General features: G+C 35.1%; 1 long non-coding RNA gene across 1 annotated transcript; it reads left to right on the top strand.

The window, feature by feature from the left end:
* The first annotated feature begins 2,666 nt into the window (after positions 1-2,666).
* On the top strand, positions 2,667-6,447 carry LOC116413602 (uncharacterized). The gene is made up of 3 exons (XR_004224187.2): positions 2,667-2,866; positions 3,972-4,080; positions 5,440-6,447. It is a non-coding gene; the product is annotated as an uncharacterized LOC116413602 (long non-coding RNA).
* Positions 6,448-8,224: the final 1,777 nt, after the last annotated feature.

Raw genomic sequence — 8,224 nt, 5'->3', positions numbered from 1 at the left:
TGATGACATAATAATAAGACGATACCTACAATATGCAACAACAATATGGAAACGCCAGTCACTATGTAAATAAGATAATAATGCTGCCTATATGGAGGCACAGAGTGACGGTGCGTCTCGCGACTTGCCCGCTGATATGCCGCGCCGTCGCTCGCCGCGCGCTCTGCCGACAACTAAGAGCGCAGTGCTTCGAAAACTTATCATATTCTAAAATACTAGAGCCTACATTGAATGGAGCATAACCTTAAAATATATCGCACCTTCCTGCAAGCAAGTTTGGCATTTACAAAAATATAAAAATTGTATCAAGACTTAGTAATAGAATAAATATTAAAGTCTCTAGATACGATATATCTGAAGCTAGGACTCTACGGGAGGCTTATTACAAACTTACATAACAGGTCACGTAACTACAAATTGGCCGGTTCTGTCTGTACTTTTGTGGCCAATTTGCACGGTAGCCCAAATTAATCTACAAAGCTATGTAGTCTCGGGACACCTGTGGGCTTATTATGAGCTTTTAAAGTTCTCAAATAAACCCACAGATATCCCAATCCACGACACACTATAAGAATAAGATCTGTACGATGTTATAGTAAGGCGGTTGAGGCATAAAAAATCACAAAATACCAAAGTGCGTCATGCAGTGATCTGTTATTTTTTAACAACTTAGAATGGCAAACAAGCTGACAGCCCACCTGATGGAAAGTGGTAACGGTCGCCTATAGACATGTGCAGTACCATGGACATAACAGAGTATATTGTTGCACCCATGATAGTCTCCTGCGTTGCTATTCCTGAGGACTCAGGTGTTATTCCTCTGTACCCTGTAATTTCACTGCTGTATCCCAACCAAAGCACAGCTATGCAAACACAACTGCTTACGGTTGAAACACAAATGGGATAGACGTACCCAAGCAAACGACTTTTGTACAAAGTCTCTCTCTGGTGTCTGGGGTCTATATCTATCCTATTTAAAGATAAAATAAACATATTTATTTATTTATTTATTCATAGGAAAACCAAGGCTACACTACAGCAAATAGATACAGTTTTAGGATCACAAAATAAGCCACTAATAGGTTTTCACAAATAGCAACAATATAGATACAAGGCGCTTTACACAAAGCAACAAAAATACGAGTTAACAAAAAAAAAGTGAACAAACAAGAGAGAACATATAAAAACAAATAATGATAATAATAAATTATAAAAACAAACAATAATAATGATAAGTAAAATACAAATTAAAGATTAAATGTAAATATTTGACCAAAATATGGCCTTTTTATCCATACAATACTAATTAAAACAGACTATGAATAAAAAAATTGCTTACTCAGTTAATTAATTAACTCTACATCTTCCTAGACACAGACTTCACTTTCCAGGCAACCTGTAAACGATGATAAAAGAAAGCAACAGAGTGGTGCAAATAATATGTAAAGACTTGTTGCTTATAATTCTGACCAGAGGCAATGATGGATGCGCAGTGCCATCGCTTACAGTATGAGTGTGAGTCTCCCTCATATCCATTTCGAACTGGCAATATAGATTGTGGTACAAATTGACACTCACTGGATGCAATGACGACCTAACAATAAATCTATGGATAATATAGGCACTTCAAAGCTATTTTTAATCTCTTTTGAAGGATGAGAAAATGTTTAGAGATAATTCTAAGTCCTCATTGTAATGCATGCACACTAATTTGGATGAGTGTGATCTGTTTTTCCCAGACTAGTAATTTTAACATATATTCAATTTCATCATGGATCGTTTATTGGGTCCAGTTAGGTTTGCTGTTACATCCAGTTCTTACACCTATTTTGTATTGTATAGAATATCATTATCATAATCATCATATTATCCTTAACGTGTGTCGTCATAGAAACTCAATTTTTTTTATTTGGCTCTAAATTCTATTTTGTTTATGGTTATATTTCAATCCTAACCGCTCCTTCGACTTCCGAAAGATGAAGAGGAATAGTGATCGTATGCTTAGTTTATATTTTTTTTGCAACACAGGGGGCAAACGAGCATGCGGCTCACCTGCTGGTAAGTGACTGCCGCTACCCATGATCACCCACAACACCAACGGCATTGCAGGTGCGCTGCCGGTCTTTAAAAAAGGAATATACTCTTTTCTTGAAGGTTAAGTTGTCGTATTGGTTCGCTACTATACTGCTGGTCGTCGCTAGATATATCGACGCCATGAACCCCTAGATTCGACTTGTTATCGAGAGAAGTGCCCTAAAAGTGAGGACATACGACAAACGGCGTCTTTTTTGCAGTGGACGCGCATAATTCGAGGATACATACTCGTATAGTATATATAAAATTATTTTTTTAAATGTATTCTCTATGTTTATTCACAGTATATGAGGAGTTCCTATGCAAAACTTCATGCTTCTCGATCCACCATTTTTGGCTCGCCTCGATAATTAGTCAGTCAGTCCGTTTCTCCTATTATATAAACACCTATAAACAGACAGAGTGCAAATAAATATTCGGCGACAGGTAGGAAAGTTTGAGAAGCGCGTCTGTAGCGACAAGAAGTGCACGTCCTCATTAAGCATTCAGAGCTCGTCTATACAATATTTATGTCAGTCAGCCGTGTTTTTAGAGCTGCGCCGTTGCCTAGTAGGTACCAGTACAAGCGCGTCACTATACTTCACCGGCGTACGAGTATGTAAGTACATCGCCGTGTCCGTGCTACAGTGCTGCTCCACTGTACCGGGTATTGTGCAAGTAGCTGTTGAACTCTCTGCTACTTTTGGAGAATTATGTTAAACATTTGCACGAAAACACGTTCGGACTTTCAATGAAATGCGTAAATTGTGTTCGCAGTCTTAATTTAATGTTGGTATGTAACGATATAAATAACAGTCGCTTGTCGCAATTGGTATTTATTGCGACCAATACAATACCGCTGTTTTTATACTCGTACCCACTAAGGTTTTATTTTATTAACTGATCAAATCGAACTAATCAAAATTTTCTCTCCTGATATTTTTTTTATTGTTTTTTCTATGAATGTTTCTCTCAGTGACATCTTGAATAGTCCGTCCGTCGGATTAGTGCACGGCTTCTGTTCGTACTTCCCTCCGCACACTTAGTAGTTGACCATTATTCACAATTCTAAACTTTCTATTTATAATAATATAAAATGAAAATTATATCAGTCATAATATCGTCATAGTCGTAGAATACTGATGGATCTGACAAAGATTACATATAAAGATCCGTCAGTATTCTGCGACTATGACGATATATTGCAGCTATCTATTAGATATATATTCAAGGATATTAAAATTTTAGGGAACAGCATTACAAATATATTTACTTCTTATATTATAGCGTCTTAATTTAGGTTTTTTTTATGCAACTTAGAATGACAAACAAGCTGACGGCCCTCCTGATGGAAAATGGTAACAGTCGTCTATACAAGAGCAGTACCATGGACATAACAGAGTATACTGTTTTGCCCATGATACCCCCCATGCGTTGCCATTCCTGAGGACTCAGGTGTTCTTCCTCTGTACCCTGTAAATTCACTGCCATATCCCATCCTTCAAACCGAAACATAGCCATGCAAAAACAACTGCATTACGGTTAAAACACGAATGGGACAAAGGTACCCAAGCAAACGACTTTTGTACAAAGTCTCCCTCTGGTAAAATTTGGGTATATACCGAATCTATATGATACAAAATAAGAAAAGAATACCCATAAGAAAAAGTCAATACGCTATGTTATTGTAGAGCTTAAGTATAACATGTTTTTTTCCTTAAGATATTTGACATAAAATATACATATGCACCAATAAACAATATGATTATCGTATATGTATTTAAATATTACAATACGAGTACTATAATATTACATTAGGAGACTGTTAATATGAATACTACATAGATACCCTGCGAATATGTACATTGTTTGTCGACATTGTATTTTGATTGTTTCAGCCTTGGGACATAATGTGTTTAATACAATCCATTGACAATGGGCAATAGTCTTATTCAAGATAAAAGGTGCTAAATGCAGCGACCAATATAGACATTTGCATGACTGATCGTGAGTTTAATTCATAACACGAAACATATGTATATTATACAACTGTATTTTACCAGCCAACCGCCACTACACGCCACTCGTATGGTGGATTTAGACTATTTTTTTATAAAACTTACAATGGCAAACAAGCTGACGGTCCACCTGATGTTTGTCCTCTCCTACTTTTTAAATTCTTTCATTGCTCGACTGCATTAACAGACAATTTTGAAAATTGTTTCCGCGTTGATACTTGAGTCCAAATCTAACTGCTATTAGAAGCAATTATTTTTAAGTAACTTTATTAGTTTTAGATAAAACATTGTTTTGACACTGTAGGTAAAAATAAAAAATAAAACTGTCTAATGTGGATGAAATGCAGATTTTTATTTAAAATAATTACAACAACTGCTTCTGTAATTTTAGATCTTTCTTATAGATCAGAGATTTCTGTCTTCATAGTTTCTGTTAGTATTTTCCCGATTAAATTCTTTTTTTTTTTTATTTCAACCTTCAGCACGTTTAATCCTTATTACAGATATCTATTGTTCACTGCTGAACGTAAACCTTCCCCATACATTATCACAAGTAACGGTCCTGAACCACCTACCTAATGTAACGTTTAATTTAAGCAAAATTTAGATTTTGCAGAAGAATTAAAACGAAAATTCGCTAGCTAAATCTAAGTCTACCTTACCTTATGTGTTATTAGTTGTTATAGCAATTTGCAAACGATATGCAACAGTGCATTTCAGGCCGTCAATAAATTAACAATTCTCAATAACGTTCAATTACGGATGCGCATGCTGTGTAGCGTCGAATCAATCAGCATTGGTAGCAGACGCGGCCAGCATGCGCCCGCGCAAGCGTATCGATTATGAATTTATGATCGACAACCGCGCTCGTTTTACTAAATGTTTGTGTTCGTGTTGAACACGTAATATTAATATTGACCGCGTGTTTGTCCATGTGTAGATATGTTATATTAGGCAATTTAACTATTTACTACAAAACTTACCTATGATTATTGCGACGTTTTAGAAGATTGTATCAAAAATTGCAAACTGAATATGTTTGTCAGTGTGGATCAGCATCATAATTTCTGCGGTTTTAATCCAAAAATATTAAGTATCAAAAGAAATGTACTGTCAAATATTATGTATTCTTATAAAGACTATGTAGATAATACGCTAATAAGGAAAAAATATTTTTAAACACTAGAATGGACGGTCGTTGACTTCATTGGATAGATTTTTCAAAATTCGCATTTAATGTCAAACTCATGGTTATTTTGTGTCACTGTGTGTATAAACTACCTAGGTAGCTGCTCACAAACACGCCTGTGTTTGTAGAAGATGTAACAACCAACAACTGTCTTTACAGTTACTTGGGGTCAATGTCACCGTGTACCTACTGCTCACGAACTTGCAGTAATTGCAGAGAATGAGTGAAATAAATCGATGTTGTTTATATCCTGCGATCTACATTCGTCGAGGCAGTGCATGCGAGATCATTGTGAGATAATTATGTCTCACGTCATACCAATTTCACCCATTCACGCTTACATTAATTGAAGATCATCACTATTACTATCTACTGTACACTATTATGATCAGATACTGCTTAGTAATTTGTATTCGCACAAATTCATTATTTACTTCATTAAACTTTTTGTAAAAATCAACAGCTGAGTTCCTCGGCCGTTCTTCTTGGCTGAAATTGCGTTCCGAATGAGCGGCAATGAAAAAAAATACTATTCAATAATGCTTAAATTTAAGTTAACTTTAATAAAAATATTTCTTTCATTCATCTTTCACATTCATGTCTTTATATACTCGTTAGTATATCTAGATAGATATAAATCAAATTTAGTACTTAGATCACTATATGTTAGATTAACACAAAGGATAATTTTTTTCTAATTCACGTGAGCATTGCCACGGGATAAGTCTCTATAAACAGCGTATAGATGGACGATAACAATCTAAACAATGGATTATTCAAAAAAAAATAAGCGAATCATATTCAAATGACAACTTTTCCTACACAAATATACATTTTAGTACGTAAGTATTAATTAATCGATCAATCAATCATTTATGTGCATAAACATAACTGTTATGAGTTTAATATTGTAGAATATGTAATACTAGCGACCCGCTCCGGCTTCGCACGGGTGCAATGCTGATACTAAATACACCTAGATAGACATATATCATCGCGGAATTTTTTGTTGACCTATTTACTAATAAGTATTCATTCAAATACTAAGTTAGTTCACTCTGATGATTTTTTGTGTGGCTAAATATTATTATATAAATATCAAATGTTATTGTGGCAAGCTATAGATAGCTACTGTCATAATTGTATTCCTTATATATTGTTAATTAATTACAACTGTACGCTTCTAAATTATATAAATAAATAAATTTTACGTTAAATTCAAATTTACTGGTCTTTCAACTTTCCGCCAAGCCCTTTTCAGATTACAAGGCTTTGCATATTAGCTATTACCTGCTTTGAAAAGTTGTAAAATCAAAAGCTATACTTAATAAATATTTATTGGTATATATCTAGTTTCTACAGAATATATATTCAACATACCTGACTATACCAAAGAAACAAAAACATATTTTTTTATAAAATAAAATAACGTAGTAACGATTTTGTTGATGTTTAGTGCCATTTTCGTATTTCAAAGTCTTCTTGTAAAAGTAGTTTACAATTAAATGATGCTTTATTTCGAATTAGGTATATGCCTTCACTTACACCTTGTTGTTTAAATATTCAAAAAATGTTTTCGACTTCACTTTAGTATCTACCGAGTAAGCCGGGCTATAAAATAGGATAACATTTAAGCAGTGATTATTTTAAATAAAATATTTCATGAACTGTATTACCGTAACTATGACATGTATTTAAAAAAAAAAACATTGAAAACATCAATCTCTTTTGTTATGTCTATTTTCAAATATTTTTCCGTCGGCTATCGATGGAAGGTCAGTACGGCATGTTGACTTGAGTATAGGTACATTACCGACTTACTAGGTTTAATATATTTATTATTTCACCCTTTAACTGTCCACTGCTGGACATAATAAGCCTTTCCCCAATAAGGAAAGTTATGCCAATAGTTGTCACGCTTGGCAGGCAGGTTGACAATCACAGTTAGGCTTTTAGAGATGTTTTAAGCGAGACATTACTGCCTATTCCTGGACCATAAGTGGCCTATTCTATGCCGGAACACACATGGACTTATTTTTTTTTAATGGGAGATAATAGAATAGTAACCCCACCCGCGCTATCGGCATACACCAGCGGGGCACTAGTGAAGGATGATAGGTGAGGATGAAGTAGGTCAGTAAGCCCATCGTGACGAATTCAACAAGAATTGTTCACGAGGGTTTCCGTGGAGGTCGACCTAATAGGGCGTACCTTACAATGGGGTACCATTGTTACCATATTGCTAACAATGAGGCTGTTAAACTCCATTGCTAACAATCCTTTTCCCCATACACGAAATTATTAGGCTATGTATATCTATATGACTATAAGAAATTAAGTTTTTTATACTTGATATGATTTTTTTTATACAACTAACAAAGGCAAACAAGCTAACGGCCCACTTGATGGAAAGTTGTAACCGTCGCCTATAGACATGAGTAGTACCATGGACATACATACATACAGAGTATACTGTTTCGCCCATGATACCATCCATGCGTTGCCATTCCTGAGGACTCAGGTTTTAGATTATTCCTCTATACCCAGTAAATTCACTGCCATTTCCTATCCTTCAAAATGAAACACAGCCATGCAAACACAACTGCTTTACGGTTAAAACACAAAAGGGACAGAGGTACACAAGCAAACGACTTTTGTACAAAATCTCCCTCTGGTCTGATTTTCCGTATTCTCTCAAACATTGCAATTCCCGTTCTAAGGTTTCTTTAAATGAATTAAATTGGAACGGTAAATACACTTATTCTATTTATTTGATTCACGCTGGCCCCCGACAGTGGTACTCAGAGATCATCACTCACTGGCACCCCTACCAGTGAGTAATGATCTCGAATGATGACGATGATGAAAAGATGAGATTATTTATGAATCCACCAAAAAAATACGGTGTATTATTTCACCAATAACACGATGTTTTCCAGAAGGA

Source organism: Galleria mellonella, unplaced genomic scaffold (genome assembly GCF_026898425.1).
Source record: "Galleria mellonella isolate WM207_F2 unplaced genomic scaffold, CSIRO_AGI_GalMel_v1 utg117, whole genome shotgun sequence".
Classification (NCBI taxonomy): Eukaryota; Metazoa; Arthropoda; class Insecta; order Lepidoptera; family Pyralidae; genus Galleria; species Galleria mellonella.
This window is presented reverse-complemented; position numbering and strand designations above follow the sequence as displayed.